General features: G+C 37.7%; 1 long non-coding RNA gene across 1 annotated transcript in view; it reads left to right on the top strand.

Annotated features, from left to right (window-relative positions):
* LOC110479824 (uncharacterized) overlaps positions 1–19,137 on the top strand; it is a 154,001-nt gene extending 134,864 nt beyond the window's left edge. Inside the window, exons 4-7 of the long non-coding RNA XR_013340481.1 lie at positions 5,742–5,807; positions 8,417–8,522; positions 14,706–14,820; positions 18,964–19,137. This is a non-coding gene — a long non-coding RNA (uncharacterized LOC110479824). The remainder of the gene's footprint in view (positions 1–5,741; positions 5,808–8,416; positions 8,523–14,705; positions 14,821–18,963) is intronic.
* The last annotated feature ends 1,659 nt before the right edge of the window (positions 19,138–20,796 follow it).

Here is a 20,796-nt window from a genome sequence, read left to right as displayed (position 1 = left end):
ATAATCAGGCTTTAAGGCAATCCTTTTACAGCCATTTCAGTTTTTCCTGTCATTTGCTTCATTATGTTTCTGCATGCATGTTTGACTGATCAGTCCTTCTGAACTGAATCATGCTCTTTAATATGTGGTTTTGTATCTGTGTGCTGGGTTTGGCTGGGATAGAGTTAATTTTCCTCCTAGAGGATGAGCGGCTGGGATGAGAGGCTGTGTGGTACTTAGCTGCCTTCTGGGGTTAAACCACCACACAGAAATATTTTTACAACTCTAAATATGTCTGGAAAACACAGAAGACAGTCACTCTGGAAAAATAATTTTAGGAGATCCAAGAAAATTTTCAAAAACTTAGACAGCTGCCTTTGCATTTTATTTTTCTGAAATTCTTAGGTTTTGGATTGGGAATTTTATGCTGCTTTCAGAATATCTTTGGGTAAAACAGTGTGTGTAACAGTGACTGAATCATTGCCAGATTTAAAAATAACCTCAGCAGCAACAGCAAAATGCTGTCCCTTGCAATTTGTCTCCCTGCACCAACATTCCTTCTATATTTTCAGTTATCATCATTCACAATTAAATAGCTATAAACTGAATTTTATGAGAACTTAAAGTGCTTCTGAATGCACCAAAAACCATGTGTTGTATATCACATACACAGCTTGCTGAACTAAGAAGAGAAATTATCCAGAAGTTATGTGGAAGCTTTCCACAGTCTCCTTATGTGACCTTGTACAAGGCCACAAATGTTTGAGGTCAGAGGGAACATAAATAGTCATTCCTACATGACTCATTCTGAATACTCTGCTAGACAAATTTTAAAATAATTCTAGCTAACCAGCACTGAAAACATTTTGGACATTGATCATTAATGTTCTACATGTTGGTTTGGCAAAACAGCTTTTCCCAGCCTTTCCTAGGAGAAAACAAAAGCTTTGCTCAGACTGCCCCCTGCAGAACACACAGCAGTGGGGTTTGATGCCTCGGTTATTGTCAGCGATAGGAGAATCCAGAGGCAACATCACAGCAGTGAGCTTGTCCAGACCTGACAGAAATAAAGCAAAGATCAGCTAATAGTTATTTTTCCAAATATTTCAGGACCCTATTGATGGAGATGTGGATATTCATTTCAGGAAATGTCCCTAATATGCTGCTACTGAACTGCTTCTACAGTAAGAACAGTGTGTGGAAGCACAGGCCCTGCTAGATACACTGCAGTGATCCCATATGCTCCTTGTAATTCCCTTTTTCTTGGTCACAGTCAGTGCCCCAAACAAAGATTTACCAGCCCACCCATGGCTTTGTTCTCAGCTGCTAGCAAGGGTTTCAGTGAAACTTCACCAGGACTCTGGCCCTGACTGGACCTAAATATTCATTAAATGACAAATACTTTGAAAAACTAAAATGTAATGTCTTGTGACTCATGTCTTAGGTTTTCCTCTTATGAAAAGGTTAAAAACAGAAATGTGCTGTCAATGACTTACACATCATGAGCATTTGTTCAATTTTCACTTTCCCTAATAGGTCTGTGTACAGCAGCAGAAGGTTTCTCATGAAACTTCATGTAACTAAAAAGGAGGAGTTTAAATCACCTTTGAACAAATATGTTTTCAGGAACAAGAGACATGAGCATCCAGATACTTCCAGACACTGGTCAGATTCAGGGTAAAATTGCAAATCTGGGTTTGGGATGGAAAGAAAAAAACATACAACAAGCATTACAAGTTCTGATTCCTTATAAAGGAATCCCTTCTTCCAAGCAGGGATTTAGGTTTTATGTATTTATTCAAATATCAGTTCTGGTAGAGCCATTAAGACTTGGATGTTGCCTCCAAAATCTTTTTCTATCAGATACTCAGTCCTCAGACTGCACCAGGGCAGAAGTTTTCCATTTGACAGCGCCAGTCGAGTAAAACACACAAAGGCAGGACATTTTCCTGATGGATACACATCAGCTGGGAAACACTGTTGTCTAAAAAATTAATTATTTCAAATTTAATGGTCCCAAGTAATAATAAAAAATTGTGGGTGTTTTTTTCCTGACAAAAATGTCAAGAATATAAACCTGTTTTCTCCACCACGCAGTGCTTTCCTCAGAGACTACCTGATCCTGTGGGATTCTAAGTCCCACCACGTGAAAAGGAGTAGGAAGTTTCTCAGCTATTGCTGACTCCTGTTTTCTTTGGCTGTTGAGCTGTACAGGTTTTAAGGCGTGCCAGACATTGTCTTCAGAGGAGATACTTGCCCAAAAAGGATCAGAGAAAAGATTTAATATTTTAATTACAGATTTGACACCCTTGAATATTTCAGAGAACTGGATTTTTCAGCTAGGTTCTTATGTATTGGAGAAGTGGAGGGCTGTTTCTTTCCCACCAAAAATTAAATACTCCTTGATTCAATCTCAGATCCCACAGTAAGATGACCTTTTTCCAGAGAGACCATAAATCAAATACTGATTTGATCCCTTTCTCTTTGTGAGATTACTGTCCTCTGTTTGGATCAAGAAAGAAACACCATGGAAGTATAAGAGCTGCTCTTTCTTCGGGCTCGTGCTTAGCACCACTTAGCAAAGCAGCATCACAGCCTCTGCAACCAAGTAATGCAGTTATCCTATTGAGGAAAAACACTGCAATAAACATGCACTCATTTTAATCTTCCATTGGAAGATCCTGCAAGGCTCTTCACCCTGCAGAAACTCATACCAAGTAAAATCCCAGTGTCTTATTTGTTGATGATCGCAATCATTTCCAGAGGTTTAGAATAAAGCTGACTGTCATTAGGAAATTGGGTGAAACTACAGAAAAGCCTGTTGGATGTTTGCAGCACTGGTTTTTTTTTTAGTCCTGGGTAAGGACTAATTTCTGTGGAGGGCTCAATACCTTCAGTGCCCTTTCAAAGAAGTTGTAGCTGAGGGTATTTTGCAACTGAAATGAAGATTTCAGTGACTGACATGATTTCTTTCCTACTTGCACTTTGGTTATGAGAATGGGCCACCTTAATGTTTATGGTAATATGATTTCATGTGAGGTTTTGAACTACATTTATAGTCACATATATTTTTTAGCCTAAATATTAAAACTACAGCTTACTCCAAAATCTGGTTTATCATGTGATTTTATTGGGATATAATTTAACAAAACTCCAAAATTTTAAAGACAAGGTCCAGCTGCCTAATTTTTATTTTCTTTGAAATGTTACTTAATTTCCTAAGGTTCACTCTTTATTTTCACAGATTTTTCATAATATATTTCTAGGCATGGGCCCACTACTCCACCTGTGTTCCTTAGTGGCTGAGAAAAGATTTGTTTTAGAATCAGTACCATAATTATGTAATAAAAAGAAGGAAGGTTGAATTTTTATGTAATGAATAGAAGGGTTTATTCTTCCAATAAATGAAAGACATTACATCAGTGGAAATGGGGTCAAATGGAAACTTTATCTTCTACCTCTACCTAAATTTGCTACAGGTTTCTTAGCTGCGTTCCTGCACTGTGTCCCATTTGTAAATGTTTTATTTTGGCAATTTTACTGCAGGAAGGACAGATTTTGCAGAAGTGGATTCTTTCTATTTTCAGTTTAAAAGTGATTCTTGGAAATCTCAGAGGCCTCCATTGCTTTAGAGACTGTTTATACAAAAGTCTGAATTCTTACTTTTATTTGAGGTGAGAACTATAACTATAATGTGACAACTTTAAAGTAGTGCAATGTTTTTTATGCTTGCAAATATTTTTTCCCTTATTTCCTATGAGAAATTTGCCCAACTCATTTTTGAAACAAGTTATAATTTTTTGGTTACATTTTGTAACAGGGTATCCCTGTGTAATTTCTCTTTCATTATTAAAAAAATAAGCATATCTTTCAGCTGGACATTAGAAAATTATTTTGATATATTCAGAATTTGCTCATAGTTATTGGGATGGTAAGAGATGCTGCAGAAAAGATCCTAAACAACTCAGCTTTTAACATCAATCCTTTTAGTACCATGAAGAATCTTAAGAAATGTTATATGAAATAAATGGGGCAATTAACACATTTCTCTGGATAATACTTTTATTTCGATATCTTATGGTCCACGTTATAGCCAAAATCTACTGTTGAAGAAGGACTACAGGGAGGTTTCCTTCACTCTTCATTATCAAGGATATATTTTTTGGTGTATTTAATTATTTAGAGATTGAAACACCAAAGTTGTAGACCTAAGTATTTTACATTTATGCCTATATCTCTGTAATAAGAAATGACATTACAAAGGAATGAAATATGCACTGAGTTGAAAATATATTAAATGTGAATGGAATTTTTTTTCTTTCTGACTGGGGCTATTTTCTGTTGACAGCAAAATGACCTTTGCTTCATATGTTTATTTGCCTCATTTCCCCTCTCTCAATACTCAAAGATTTCAACACACAAGCAGTGTAATTTTCTGTAATTTAATTTGAAATAATATATAAATAGATTTATGTTTAACTTGTAAATTAGACTTATAATATTGGCAGCAAAAATTAAGGAACTGACTGGTGGAGAGAAAAAAACAACTTCTTCCCTTCCTTGTTTTGTTCTAGTTCCTTACTTCCTCTGCCAATAATCACAATTCTTTCTTCAAAGGGAGCACACAGTTAGCCAGAGTCTGACTTTTCAGTTTTACTTTTGCATTGAACATATTCAGCAGTGCAACTCCAGAGCCTTGTTTGCTAGACTGCAGTGACACATGCCGTTATGATTCCTTAAATTACACCTCCACTATTCTAAGTAAAAGAGAAAACATTAAACAACAAACTCTTTTTCCTGACCTTTTAAAACACAAATACCAAAATATTTACCTTCCCTTTTGGAAAGCCCAAGGGCAGCGTGGGCCAAATGTACAGGAACCATGGCACAGATGCAGGTGAACCTATTCATATATGCCTGGGGAGTGTCAGACTTCTGGCCCTGAGCTCTGCTTTGGAGCACAGAGAGGATCTACCTTTTGGTGAGCTGCCAAACAGCCAAATGACCAGAAATTCCCAGGTCATAGGGTGCTGTATTCCACTGAAATACAGCAGGACTGAGATGTTTAACCTGCAGTCAAAGATTGCATTTCGATTTTTCTTCTTCCCCTTAGAGATAGGTTTCCACAGACATGGGTTTGGTCCTCATGGACACCTCCCACAGGCACAAAGCACCAAAGGGTTTTTTGAATTGGGGCAGTGGAATGTTTTCTCTAGGGCAGTGTGCTACATCACAGCCCTTTGTATTGCATAACTTTTGCTGTTGATTAAAATCAGCTTTATTCCCTATTCCCAGAGCTGTTGGGCTATTAACTCCAGACATCACCTTTGACTCTATGTTGCCAACTAAATTAAGACAAAAAGAAAGGTGAGGAGTGCCTGTATTACTTGCAAATGTGAATAAGTTATTGTAATGATATTTTTCTCCCTGCATGTGGCTTTTATTTGATAAGTTTTATTAATTTCTGTTTTTTGAGCATCTGAATGCAGGCAATATTCAGCATTACTGATTCATAAGGCAGCCAAATAATCACTGGTTAAAATATGTGCACAAAATTCCTCCTCAGTCCAAATAATTTTTTCTCTCCAAACATTTTTCCCTTTCATAAATACAGTAAATAGAGTAATTTTATCCTGCTGCTTTTGGTCACAAGGAGTGTAAGAAGAAAACAATTAAATTGTGAGTTATGTTAGCTAAGAAATGTCTTCCCTTTCTGTTTTTCATGCCAACACAAACCTGTGACTGCCAATTTGGATCATAAGGAGAATGGAAGTTGGAACTCTGCTGGAAGTATGGAATGGCACATCCTAAAAATAGAAGTGCAACAGGTATGCCTGTCAGCTGGTCACAGTCTTACCCATTCCCTTACCTGAATGAAACAATCTGGAAATGTTACTTTTCAAAAGATATTTAGAGAAAGACTAAGCGGAGAAGTAGAAATGTATGGGATGAGCAGGAGGAAATAAATGAAAATGCTGATTTTTACATTTTCTATTTCTGACTCTGTTTGCACCCAAAAGTGGACAACTTGCCAGAAAAATATGATTTCTAGCTCTAATCATTCAAATATTTGTGAGGACTGTTGCTTATATAACAACCCTGAGTGTCTGAAAGAGCACATTTCTTTGAACTGTGCAGCTCAGATGGGCTGGTTAAACAATAATAGTAATTAATGCAATTTCCTAAAAGAAAGAACATTCATCCACCAGTGTATTTTACATTAGCAGATGAAAAATTGCAATATCTTACAAACACAGATCGCTAAATAAACAGTAAACAACTGTATTCCAGCTTTTACAAGCTGGAAAGTCAAAGCAGAAAAATGTGAATCTAGCCACACTTTGAATGCAGTTCCAGGAAAAAAAAAAAATCAGAATCACTGTGTTATTTTTGTCTTGTGGTAATGGTCAGAAGTTCTTTTTCTGAGGCAGAAGAGGACCCCCATCAAGAATACATTAGAAATATGCAAAACTTTATATGATGCACAGAGTAAGTAAATAGTTCTAAGCCCACTTAGATAAACATCTTCAAAAATTTCAGTCTGAGGTCAGCTAATGGTAGGAAGCTATTTTTCCTCTCACTCTCCCTTTATTTCATTCCAATCTAACAGGATGCTATAGCTTATGACATATGGTCCCTTAAATTAGGCACTCCAAACCTTGTTCGTTCATCTCAGTGTGTGGAGCCAAAATGTCTATTAATAGGAAAAGCCTTGCCCTGGAAAAATGTGTATGCACCAGTCTGCATTGGGGAAATGAAGGATACGCTACAACAGGGAATAAAATTAATTTAATATGTATTATGGAAAGAACCACTCCAGTGTAATACTGCCAGACAAAGTGGAGAAGTGCTGTTAAATCTTTATGTCTCAGAGGTGTGGTGCATTTAGCAACTTGATGTCTGTGTAATCCAGCATACTGAGTTTCCAGAGTCATCTCCAAGTAATGGACAAGCTCTCCTCTGCTAGCAAAGCCCAGAGAGGAATAAACCAAGACCACCAGCTAAGGCGTTATGTAATTGCCATGGATATGAGCATTCAATGACCTCAGGTGCTGTGTTTAAATGAAAAGATTTAGTCAAAACCAAAAAGACTTGCATGTAAAAAGGACTTGTTAGTAAGTAATTTTTTTTCCTCTTATAAAATAGAAATTCTAAAGCAATGCTATAATGAAAATGCTGACACAAAACAATGATATTAGAAATAACAATGTTATTTGAAATATCCAATAAAATTCCCACCTTCCCATGCAACATGTTTTGTTCAAGTTTAAAAAAAAATCAAAATAATTTAATATACTTTAAAATAATGTAATATATATAAAATGCATCATTTAACTCACTTATGGAAGTGAGTTATTGAACTTAGAGATTATTGCTATGTAAGAATAATATATATGTATGTAATTACCAAGCTCTCTTGATGATTTCAACAGCCATTCCTCTGCGTTTGAAAAATGTAATTTTGCAGCATGCTTCTATACATCATAGCACTGCAGAGATCATTTGCCTAGCCCATCACTTTGGCTGTCAAATGTAACACCCTTTTTCTATCAGATATAAGCAGATTGTTTTCACCTTCAAAGCCTGCACCTCATTATACCTATCATCTCTCATGCAGGATCAAGAAATCACTTCTTTCACTGATTAGCCCATGATGCCAGCCTCCTCCATTGACTTCTTAGATTTTCAGTCTCTCCGTCTGAAGCTTTATCTCATGCCATTCCTTACATTTGGAAAGTGCTCCTTCAGACATCTGTAAAGCTACCTCCTTATCTTCCTTCTAATCCTGTCTGTGAGGTTCCCCTGCCATTATGCCTTCAAAAGAAGTTTCAGAGTTTGGACTGAATTTGTCTAGTTATAATGAGCAGTTGCCAAAAAAAAGATTTCTGGATCAGCTTCAAATGGAGCACTCCCAAAGAGATGAAGATTGGTATTTCCTACTCAGATGCTACACTGTAAATTCTGCATGGTTACTGGTGCCTCATTTTTCAGAGGATGTTCCCTTGCTGTTGTTGGGCAGAAATATATTTCCATTTGAAAACACGGGATGAATATAAGGGTGATATGTCTGGATTTTAGGAGCAACACGTCTGAAATAAGGGAGGGTGCCTTTGCCTTTTCCTTCATATGGCAAGTGTAGCATAGGAAATTGTGCTGTACTTTTGTGGAAATATTGATGGGATAGTTTTAATTGTGGTGACAAGTTTGGGGGAAGTTGGGGGCAGAATATTGCCTCTGCCTTGTTCAAATTTCTGTTGTGGAAAGAATGAGTGGTCACAAGAAGCAGTATTTCACTGGGTCACCATCTCAGATGAGAAGATTTTGCTTTGAAGCAATTACATTTTCAGCTTTGACCTCGAACACATTGGCATGGTGTGTTGTGTCTGTATTCTCATCTCCAGCAGCACTAACTCAGGACCAAGTCATCCCTTTACAGGAATTACCTACAAAGGAAACTGGAAACTCCACAGCATCTCTCTGTCATCCTTCCCTCCAGATGGTGCCTCCAAATCCCTTCTGAAGGCAATTGTGCAAACCAGCATGTAAGTTAGTTCTGTTGGTTTCATCTCTAATTATGGTGAAGATTTTGTTTCAGGGTGCTGGAAAGGTGCCTGCCTCCTTCTCTCCCTCACCTGTGTCTCCTGGCACTCAGCCCCAGCCATCAGAGCACTCCCATGGCTCCTGAAAAAGCAGGAAGAACCAGTTTCCCCAAAGTTGCCAATTCAGATTTTCTTGAGCATCCTTTCTACAAGGTTTTCATCCCCCAATTCATCAGCATTTCCAACTGCTGCAGGACCAGCAGGCTCCTCCATTACTCTGCATGCAGGCACTCAGAGAAACCTTGAGAGCCCTCCATCACTGCGGAGCAGTTGGGCTCACATCTCAGTCTGGCTGAAATACTCTGAAAAATGCTGTGGTGTTCAAGTGATTAGACTGTCTTCCAGAGAAGCAGGGACTAGATCCAATTTGCAAATCTTTAACATATGGGATAACCATTTTTAAAACACCCTTTTAGCTTGCCTTTCCATAATTTTTCAGGAGTGGGTCTGCACTTTTAGAAAGTCAGGCACCAATGGGATGTAGATTGCAAGTCATAGTCTTGGTCAGAATTTCAGTCTGAAAACAACCACACTTGTGCAGATTTCTCAGAAACTGAAATAATTTCCAGACTGAACTTTTTAAACTAAGTTTCAGCATAAAACTGTATTTTTGTAGCCAAACTATAAACCTCCAAAAGAGTTTATGTGGAAAGGCTGAAGCTTTACTTATAGCACTGCAATGTCTATGGCACTCAATGACTTGATGCTGAAGGCTATTAATCCCAAAGAAAACTTTCTTGGAAGAAGTTGAACGTTAGAGGTCAATGAGATCTCAGAGGAAACTGGACTGAAAACAGAGAAAAGCTGATTTTGTCCATGTAAATCAATTGTTACTGTTTCCTGTCTGAGAGAAAATGTAATGCAAAGATTGAGGATTTATGAACAGGAAAAGGGAGAAACTCTAAAGGTCTTGTAAGAAGTGATTAATAACATTGAGGTTTTTTTAGCTAATGCTATTTAAAAACCATGTTCAAAAGCCACACTGATGGTTTAAGGAAAGGATAAACTATGTTCACTCACATGCCCTGGTTTAATACTTGTGGTTAATGTTAAGTAGTGATAGTGTAATTGCAAATACTGTTTTGTAAGAATTGACCTTCACCTTTCAGCAGAATTAAAACAATTAACAGACAATACGCAAAGACTTTTAAGAACATGGCCTAGAAGATTTGAAGAATTTTTTAAAATTGTATTTTGAAGCAAAAATATGTCTGACAGATCTGTTTTGAGGGGAGCAGCAAGAGCATGAGGCTGCAGTAGGCAGAAGTGTCCCAGTGTAGCATGAGAAGCTCAGTCCTGAGTTACTACCAGGGATAGCCACAAGCCCAAGTGCCATTAAGCTCATGTGGCTTAATTCCCTAGGAAGCCATCACATTAGAGTTCCCCAAGTGGTCAAGACTCTGACATAGGCCTTGAATGGCTTCCTGTCATTGGAACTGAAGAATGCTTGAAAACAAAGCAATAAATCCTCTCCTTTGCTACAGACAAGTAAATGAGAAACTCTTTTGGGAGGCTGAAAGCAAAACGTAGCAAGGAAAGCTATTTTGAGTGTTGACTAAACGTCTTTGGGTAGGCTTCAGGCCCCTTATCGGTCTAGGCAACAGGATCCTACTGTGTCTCCTACCAATTTAAGAAATGTTTTTTGCAGCAGTTACAACAGAGAAATTGTCAATTAAAATAATAGTGATTGAGGTATTTTGAAATTTGTCTGCTTCTATTGAATTTATGCAAGTAAATTACTAGCAATTGAAGCTATGTATGTGGGTGGGCTTACAATCATGAATTAATCACAGCTAGCAATTTGTATGTCTCATTTAATGCATTTTCTTAATCTTGTATTGTTGTTCAGATTGTTCCAGAAAAAACAGGAATTTAAAAAAAACCCAAAATGTTTCCATGTGGAAAAACCACAAATCCTACTGAAATGGAAGCATTAACAAACTAGTATTTATGCAAGGTTGTATAGGGGCACTATCCAGCCAGTCTCATGGAATGTTCTACAGCGTTCCCAAAGTCATATGTTCCAAAGCTTGTCCTACACAAAGTGGTGCACAGGGCAGAGGAAGCACAGTGGATCTGTTCCTTCCCTCCTTCATGAAATGTGATGGGACAATAGAGTAAAGTGACTATCGTGCACGAGGAGGAAGACTTTGTATCACCTCCAAGATATGAATTCTGAAAGTGATTGGTAAATATTTCGGAGATGTCTCAGTAACTCATGAAGTGAAGATAGGTGATTCTGCTCCTGTAGACATTTTCTTTGATTTGCTAAAATTGCCACTTGTTTAAAGTGGTTAATGGTACCACTTGTCTGAGTGCCACCAGTAAAAAGTCAAGCCTGACTTTCCCACATTACTGCTTTAAGTTAATTTTGTGAGACTATTACAGCTACAAATTGTATCAGGGCACCACAAATTCACTGTTTACAGCTTCACTGTTTACAGAAGTATTTTATCATTTGAACAATCAAATGACTCATTTTAGTTACTTGTACTCAAATGTTTAGGATAGTTTTGTTATTTTAAATTTTTAAGTTTCAGACTTTTTTCTTCAGTGAAAGAAAAGAGATTTCAATGTGTCAGCAGAACTCCCCTCTGAATGAAAACATAGTTTCCAAACCAGTTCCCCTCTTGGACAAAATTCTTCTTCTCCTAATCCTATGAATGGCACAGTGAAAGCAGAGTGAAATCTTGGCAAGTCAGTATTTCCCCAGAAGGAGTCTCAGCCATTATGGACAGATATATAATTTTTACATTCCATTAAAGCCAATAAACAAAACTGTCAGGATGGCTCATCTTCTAGCAGTCTTACAAGCAAAAAAAAAATTTTCAGTCATCAAAATCATTGGAGCAGTGCAGACTTTCCACATGGTGATACGGCAGCTATGGCACTGCAAAGATCTGCCTCACACCTTGAATTTCTTCAAGCATCTGTGACCAAATCTTCCCTTGGATAAAACAGGGATAATCTGTCTGACTCTTTTAAAAGGGCTATGGAATTTTGCCCCGGTGCTGAACAGTGTTCTGAGAATACAGGTCTGTATTGCTGATCTCCTTCTAGTTTCTGAAAGCTGGAAGCTCAGTCAATGAGCAGTGATGTAGAGAGCGTAAGTACCATGCCATTGATGACTGCAAAATGCACACGTCTATTCCTGATGTCTGTTTGACACATAAGTTTGGTACTGTATTTTTAGTAACCATTAGTAAAGAAAATAGAAGAGAGAATATCAAAATGTTTAATCATGTGTAGTAAATTTCAATAAATTGTTCTTTATACATAGATTAGGACTAAAATGGTGTGCAAATAACATCTATCTCAATGCTGATCCTGGACACATCTCAGTACACCATTTGGTGTTCATTTGGGATTAGATTTCTGTCACCACTACTTTTCCTAACATACCTGATACCTAAAAAGACAAAAAAAAAAAAAAAAACAAAAAAAAAAAAAAAAAAAAAAAAACAGTTATTTGTAAGTAAGTGAGATTGGGGCAGTATTTTGTGGCATCTTTTGTACTTTTGATTAATGAAAGGGAAAATAAGGTATGTTCAAATTGTAGATTGACTGCTACAGAGCTTTTCAAAGACATCTTCTGTTTTGCTAACTCTGTTGCACACCCAGGGCTAATATGAAGTTAGTGTTTGGATGCCATAGCATGCTCAGCATCTCAGACTGGCTTCTGTACTAATTCCTGCCAAGCAACAATTTTATACCTTCTTTTTTTTTTTTTTTTTTTTTTTTTCCTATGCCACAGAATTGTGCCATTCCTTTGTATCTTAGTGCATATCATCACTGAGAGTACATATCTTTCAGTAGTCTATGATGACAAAGCTCAGGCAACTCAGGGAAACACAGAAAACAAAATTAGAAATAAGGACTTGAAAACACAGCTGGAGATACCCAGAGATGGATGCATCTAAGAGCCAGAGAAGAAATGTGACATATGCAAATGAAAAACAGTTTAAGCTGTTCTTCTGCAACTGTTTGACTTGGACTTTGTGACTTGCTATTATTTTCCTTTAGAAGAGTTTTAGGAAAAACTTTTGATGCTTAATAAGCCAGTTCACAATAATCATATGACTAAAGTTGCATATAGAAGGTGCAGGAAACACCCACCCATGTAAAGATAGATGTGATTTACTCATCTAAATTAGTGCTTGACTAATCATGTCATGAAGAAATTAAGATTTCTGATACTACACTTAATCTTTTATTCATCAGGAATGTTTTGAGTCAGCTGATTTGTTTTTACTTAAACAGAAGAGACTTTCTGGAAAGATAATAAATTAATTTGAATTAAAATTTTAAAAATAAACTCTTGTTTTGCAGAACAAATACAAGAGATTCTGTGAGCAGCCTTCTCTACAGAAAGATGGACTTCTATCTCAGAGCTGTTAAATAAGAGAAAAATTAGGATTAGTCCCATCAGTTCTCAACACTAAAATAATGCCTAATAATGCCTCATTTTCCAGTGATAATTTTTGTAAGTCAAAAGAAGCACCTTTTTGGCATTTTCTCTTTGCAATCAAATTCTCTATGGTAGTCTTTATTGTAACCTTTTCACTAGAGAAGAAACACTAAAAATCATTAAAACTGATATTGTCACATAAGAAAATACAAATGTTTAATAGGAGCCCATTTGAAAATGTTTATTGTGATTTTTTTCTCCCCTCAGAGTAAAGCAATAGCATAATACCCAGCTGCATGATAATATTGGCAAGCAAGGCCATGAATTTCAACTGCAAACCCTAAACACTGAATGTGCTGTGCTTTTTAAAGAAACCCCCTTTTGTATGAGATATGTAATACCCTTTTGTCCTGGAGCAGTTTGCATAATAATAGTTTTCTTTACTTATTTGTTGTCATGTGATGGAGCTGCAAAGTGAGCTACACAGCAACAGCATAAGAGACAATTTTCCATTTTTCTCTATTTTTTTCAGAGATTTTCTTGTTTTTTAAATGTAAATACTTCTATCTTCAGAAAAGAAGATTAGTTAGTTATAAATATTTCAGACCTAACTGTTACTTTTCTTAATATGTGCTGAACTATTTGTGCTTTTCTTTTTCATAAGAAGAAACAGGAACATTATTTCCTTTGCATTCACTCCTGAAGAGCCTGAAGCATATTCAAAAAATTGGGCATAAGATCAACTGGTATAAATCAGCATAACTCTATTCAGAAATACCTCACTCAAGAATTTTACAGTAGAACTACTTGAAGAGAGAAATCAAGAAAAAAATATGTTACTAACTGTATAATTTATGTACTAACTGTATAATTTCTATCAGAATTGTGCATGTGTTACACTGCACCACTGAGATGGAAGGTAATTCCTGAATGAAGAGCCATCTTTAAAACTAGCTATCTAGGATGCACCTGAGACGAAGCATAACACAAAACTGTAGGACTTTTCTGATGAGATTTCCTGTGCAAATTTTTGTAAAGATTCCTCTTGGGCTCTTCAGTGTGTTCTAGTCTGAGTAGTAAGCAAGGAATACAAAGGAGATACAATGACATTGAGGTGGAGCTCAATCTTAGTCACAGTGAAATCTAAGAGGAGGACTAAAGGCAAGGGAAGTTCCTCAGCTCATGTACAGTAAACTAGCCATTATTCTAACTGCTGCTATCAGAAGGTTTTTCCTTTGAAATCAGCAGAATTATGCCAAGTTATTGTAGTTGTGAATTTGGCCATGAGATTACACATAGTTTTGAACCTCTGGCCTGTAAGCACTGCAAAGGGACCATTTCCAAGTAATCCCTCCAAAGTAACAAAAGAAAGCAATGCTATTACCCATTACCTCAAATTCAGAATGCAGAGAGGGTTCATAATCTTACTTGGAATCATTTAGAGGTTTGCAAAGTGAAAAAGGCCAAAACCAACCAGGCTAATTATTTTGGAGAAGTTCACAAGGTGGATAAACATATAACAATACATGGTCAGATCTGAGCACTGCAAAGAATACCCAGGTAGAAAATAAAGCCTTCAGAGCCTGAGTAAATTATTTTATAGTTCCACATGTTAAAATAAGAGACTATTAGACATAGACATTCTTCAAAACTTAGATTAATAAATCAGCATATCCCTTATGAAGCAACCATATTTTACTGTTTTCTGAAATATCTAGGATCTGTATTTGCCAAACAGCTCAACAAGAAATGTTCCCCGCTCCAACCAGTAGAAATTAATACCAGAGACAGAAATCCTATCACTGAAGCCATGGAGGAAGACACACACTCCAGGTAAGACAGTATTATAATGATTTTATGTACTGTAAATCTTTTAATCTCGACTCTCACAATTGAGCCATGAGGTTCTGTCCTCTGAGAAATAAGAGTTGCTTTATATCAGTTGGATACAGGATCCTCTTAATGCACCGCTGGCTGAACACCATGTCTTACACCCTGTCTTAGTGGCAGAGAAATATATTAGATTATATCATTCCCTTTGCCTAGGGACCCTGAAAAAAGTATTTCAGGAGGAAAAAGTTCAGTGGAGCTTTCTGAAATACTTTATTAGAAAGGTACAGCCCATCCTTTACTTATCATGTCATTATAAGGCACTCTGAGGTTTTTTGGGAATAAGTTCTTGTGACTCATAGTCATCATCTACCTGTCCTTGGGATGCCACTCTTTTATCCACTTTTCTTGTTCCACTCCCCCCATTTCTGGGGTTCTGTGATTTTTTTCTGCTTCCTAACAGATGTAGCAAGAACCTTATGTGCTCACCACGTTCTTTTTAAATTTCTTAGAAGTGTTGAAGTTTTTGTTCACAGAACACTGAATAAGAATTAAATTCTTCTGTTAAAAAATACCACAACTTTTCAAATATGTCACTTTTATGTGACTATTTTAAAGTGATGCAGATGGAAAAAATGGAGGAATCAGCCATGGGGCTTATTTGATTTTCTGAAACAACTGTTGCTTAGTTTGTGAGGTAATGAAGTCTCTACTAAAAGCACTACATTCACCTTTTTCCTACTAATAATCCTTGTTCAGATGATTTGGCAAGTCTATCCAGGTATTGCATGGTGTGCAGCCTTTTTCTGATACTTTGAGACAAGTAATTTTTATTATGTGGGAAGTATAAGTCCATTCCTGGTAAGCATAATTCAGTTACATTCTGATACTGTGCATTCGGACTTGGAAAAGCAAATATTTCCTAGTGCTAGCTGCAGTGGGTAGTGTTGCAAGATAATGACAGACTAAGAGAAATTTACTCCTGTTCTTTTCCTGTGACAACTCAGTAAGAATGCACTTTCAAGGGAAACTAAGCATTTTAGTGTTTTGTGGCATCTGTGCATGAAAATTCACCACAAATAGTCTTCTGGTGATCCAGTCACTGAGAAACACTCCCAAACAGCCAAGACCTGAGTCTAATGAATTTAAAAGCTTATACTATGTTCTTTGGTTACATGTGCTTTAAAACAAAAGGTTTATTCCCACATGTTGGCATGTCTTTATTGGCATCATTTATTTACTTTTTATAGGAGTGAGAGCATAACTACTTTTATGTCAGCACATTTGATTGTGTATGACTGACTTTGACACTTACAGGGATCTATTGTTGGTTAGGAGGAAAAACAAAATTTCTGTAGAGTGTTTAGTTAACTCTCTGTTGAAGTTAAACAAGACATATCTTTGGAAATCTCTTAAAGAATTATTTCTAATGGCACCACTGGGACCCTTGCTTTGCTTATAAAAATATATGTGAATTTATAAAGGACAAAGATACAATTATCCCAGGATAGCTTCAGGAAAAAACATCATACCTCTTTCAGAGGAGGTACACAGATATGGAAAGCAGCATGGGCAGCTGGCTTTTATTTCCAATATGAGGCATATTCTTCTACCACTTCTTATGGTCAAAATTAATTCCCTTTAAATCAAGGTATTGTATTTCCTAAGTGGAATTAGTCCTTATTCATGTAAGTACAAGACAAGGAACATTCTTAGCCAGGATTTTAATATTGTCAGTGATGAAAATCTGAATGCTTGAAGTCTCTCAGAATTCTTAGCTCTTTGAGAGACAGACTCTCAAAGTCTGCCCGAGTTTAATCCAAGAAATTACAAACTCAGTCTCATTGTAACAAAAGAAATAATATTCATGGGCATTTTTTTATTTTCTAGATCAAGTGTTCTGTCCTCTACTTTCCCACTAAAGCTTTTCTGCAAAGTTCTTATAGAGCTGAATAAACCTTGTTAATGTTGTTAATTACATGTTGTATTAAAAACACATCTGGAAATTACATTTCTCACAAGTTGGTGTTTAATTATCAACAATTATTTCTCTTGACTCCCCAGTGAGCTGCTTATGAAGATGGAGGGACTCTCAGATGGGCAGAACTGAAGTCTGAGTTGGAAGAGGATCTTTAAAAGATCCTCAGTTCTCCCAGCATCTTTGTGTATATAAGCCTGGGGTGTGGTTGTCCTTCTTTACACCTGGTCTCAAGCATGAATTACTGTAACAGCACCTCCCCTGACAGTGAAGTGCTCCCTCAAGAGATGTGAGCTTATTGTCTGGGTACTGCTGCTAGGAAAAGCAGCTGATCAGGGGGCCAGGGTGGCAGCCAGTTGATGTAATACATGCTTGATAAAGCTCTTATCAGAGCCTTGCACACTTTCAGGAATGCTCACAATGCATCTGGATTTATCAATATGAAAAAAGCCCCATTCTTTCTTCATTTCACTCACCTGTTGGAAGCTGGCCCCACAGAGCTGGGTATTAGGAAATGCCGTGGCAGGAGTGTCTTCCCTCTGTAGCTGCTGTGGTGATGTGAGCAGGGCAGAGTGCTCTGAGCTGCTCTTCTCCAGCCCTGCAAATCCTTTGAAGGCTTCTCAGGTGCTCCCTGCAGAGAATCATCTCACTCTGGCAGAAACAGTAGAAAAAAGGCCATCAGGACTGAGCTGGGGACAAATCTCTGGCATGATGTTCAACTGCAATTTTCTCTTCCCAGGCTTTCAATAGGGAACCACATTCAGGGAGGAGAAGGATGATTTTATTTAGCCTCTAGATACTTTTGATTAATGCTATGTAAGAATATGAAATAAAATGCAATCCCTTATTTTTTATAAAACCTCCCATGTTAATTATTATTAAGCAAATCATGTCATTTCCTTCAAATCCTTATGCAGCAAACAGCTTCCATCAGTCAGAAGGGAGTAATTCTTAAACAAAAGACATTCTTTAAAATTACATTAATTTCTCTGTATTGCCAAGAAAGATGACCAAAGGAAAGCCTTTAATCTTGGAGAAAATTCTAAGAAAGGTGTTTGCTAGATACATAAGTGGCTTGCTGATCCTTGATTTAGCATCACTGCTCCTTTTTGCAGCTGCTGTGTAAAATGCAGATTAGCTCTCAGACACCTTTCAGGAAGGATTTGATGGATGGCCCTGGGTTGCCCTAGCAGCCCCTACACCCTTAAGCTGAGTGATTACTGAAGCAAAGGGGTGGCACCCCCCTTAGCCAACCTTGACAGTCTCTATATACCTTGGCACTTTCTGGCCTTTCAAATGATTTTTCAAAGCCTTGGCCACAGGGGTGCAACTCAAGACACCCTGTTACATGCACCTCTCTGAGATGGAGGGACCATTGCTGTACTGGAGATAGGAGCAATTACATGCTTTTAAAATTTAACTGGAATGATACTGGGATAAGTAATTTTGTAAGAATGTAAACAATGTGAAAAGGAGAAGGTGATGTGCTGATTACCCTCAAATAAGTGAAGCTTTCCCATATGTAAGAAGTTCTACAAAGGCATTCTGGTTAAATAAAAACTGTTAAATAGATTTTAACTGCTACTGCAAAGTTTATAACTTTAAAGACTCTGGGCATATTTGCCCACACAAAGTTTTGCATCCTCATGTCTTTGATCTACTGAATCACCAGTCTGATGCTTCACCAGTCTAATTATAGTAGAATAATTATAGGCCTGATTTTTTTTTTTTGGGGGGCGTGGGGGAAGTAGGGGGGCAGGGAAGGAGGAGATTGTTTGGTTTTTTTATTATATCAAATTCATCTGTCGCAGTCTTAGTCATGAAGAGTTGGCTGGAACACACAAGAACTGTGGAATATTTGGGTTTACTAATAGCTTCATCAAAATGTACCACTATGGTATCAATTTTGTCAGGGACAATTTTGTAACTTGGAAGATCCTTTGTAACCTTAAGAAAGTTCACAGAGTACAGCAGGGGACAGGGCAGAGGAAATCAAGCAGAAAATGCAGATGCACACATTACACTTGGGGAGGTTATAGCAGCTGGGTATTGTATTCTGCTGATTTGCAAAGGAACCAGTTTATGTATCAGCTTAAAGATAATTTGGTCATCTGTCACAGGACATCTGCTTCCTGCAAACTGACTCTATCCTTTCTTTTCACTTACAGTCCTGACCATTGAACCACTGTGGTTGAATTATGCAAAACTGGGGTTAAAGATTCAAGATATTGCTCAGATTGTTCTGCAATAAACTCTTCTGATTCAACAGTGTCAGCAGGAAGGAGCCCATGAGTGCCAAACTAACCCCATCTCTGCAGCCAGTTGGGCCATCACATGAAAGCAGGATTCTTGCTTCTCAATTACTCAGCTCTGTTGTCCAGGTGATTTTTTGGATGTGTGACTGTTCTACTGTCTTTGATTTCCCATTTATACTTCTTGCTAATTTCTTCATGGCTTGCAGAAGGCATTAATGTCTTCTCTGCTCCTGCAGTCCCCACTCACATAAAAGCTTCGCCACAGTATGCCCTTTTATACCTTAGTCATTCTTGCTTACTGCTCCACAAAGGACATAGCTGATCCTGGGAAATCTCTTTCTCTGGCATGCTGATGTATTGTGCTTAATGTATTATCAACAATGACAGAGCTGCCTCAGGCAACTCCAGCAACACAGAAAGCATAGGGAGTTTTATACAACGGTTCTTTTGGAAAAAAGTGTGTAACCCACACAGAAAACTTTCTCCCTTTGGTTTCCTGCAGGTCGAAGCAGCAGTTGGTGCTACACAGAAAGACAAGCCAAGGAGACCTTGCTCAGGTAAATCAAATCTGAAAATAGTGGTAACTATGCTGGAGTTTATTTGTGCTGTCTGTTCATGTAACACTGCAGGAGCTTTATGCAGCACACACAGACAGCAAGTTCTAGAAGGGACCCGAAAGGGCAGCCCTGCTCTCATTTCCAGGGCTGTGCTGTACATCACTGCTGCTACTGCATTTGCATGAGAAAGCAAGAAAGCCTTGTTGAAAGGTTGCACGTGCTAATTAGTGTGGGGAAATAGAAGGAGGCATTTCAGAAAAACTTCACATACCTTGCACACAGTGCAGGTCATCTCGCATTTATATTTGTGCTCCTACAGTTGCAAGATGTTTCAAGTCTGAGAGACAGGGATGCTGTCCCAAACAGATTTTTAAATTGTTTTTCTCTTTAAAAAGTCCAGAGTGAGTGAGAGTGAGTGTTTTTCTTGACAAACTGTTGACAGTTCTGTAATTCTGGGCATTATGAGTGCTAGCATAAATCCCATGCATGTGTTTCTAAACTGAGAGTCCAAATTAACCTTATTTCCTGATCACAATGTAAAGAATTATTCAATATTCAGAAGGAAACCCATCTTTCAGTGAGTTTTACTTAGTTTAGAAGCTTGTAATGAATAGGAATTTTTAATCTATTTGAAATGTCCTTTCAAACTGAGCTCTAGCTATAACCGGTCCTTCTGACTAGCTGGGTACAGTTGGAGTGCCAGCAGCTAGAAATACAAGTGCACAGTGCTCTTCTGTCCTGACAAGAAACTTGAAATCTCTCTATTCTGGAACTCAGCCAGAAATGTTCTTGTATGCCTTCTCTCCTGACCTCAGCTGTCGCAGTGGCTCCCAGCACCACGCAGGAAAGCATCCTGGTTTTCCATCAGACTCCATTTTGATATACCAGGGAGCTGAAGAACACAGGTTTTTGAAACACGTGCAGTGCTGCGTGTGTTTTGTCTCTATTTCTACTACACCATGTGTACACATCACTGTCTAGGAAACTGGTACAGATATTTTTTGGAGCTGAGGGAAAGGGGGGGTTTATGAACTACATCTTTTTCAAAAGCAGACCATGCAGAATGCTGCTCAAATTGCTCACAGGGCTGAGAGAGGTGTTTGGTAGGCCACTGTTGCATGGCAGAAGCATTCCTCCTCCATCCTGGACAAAGCTTATACTTAGAAAATTATACAGTGAAAATGAATCT

The sequence above is a fragment of the Lonchura striata genome, chromosome 9, assembly GCF_046129695.1.
Source record: "Lonchura striata isolate bLonStr1 chromosome 9, bLonStr1.mat, whole genome shotgun sequence".
NCBI classification, from domain to species: domain Eukaryota; kingdom Metazoa; phylum Chordata; class Aves; order Passeriformes; family Estrildidae; genus Lonchura; species Lonchura striata.
Note: the sequence above shows the minus strand (reverse complement) of the source record. Positions and strands in the feature narration are given on the sequence as shown.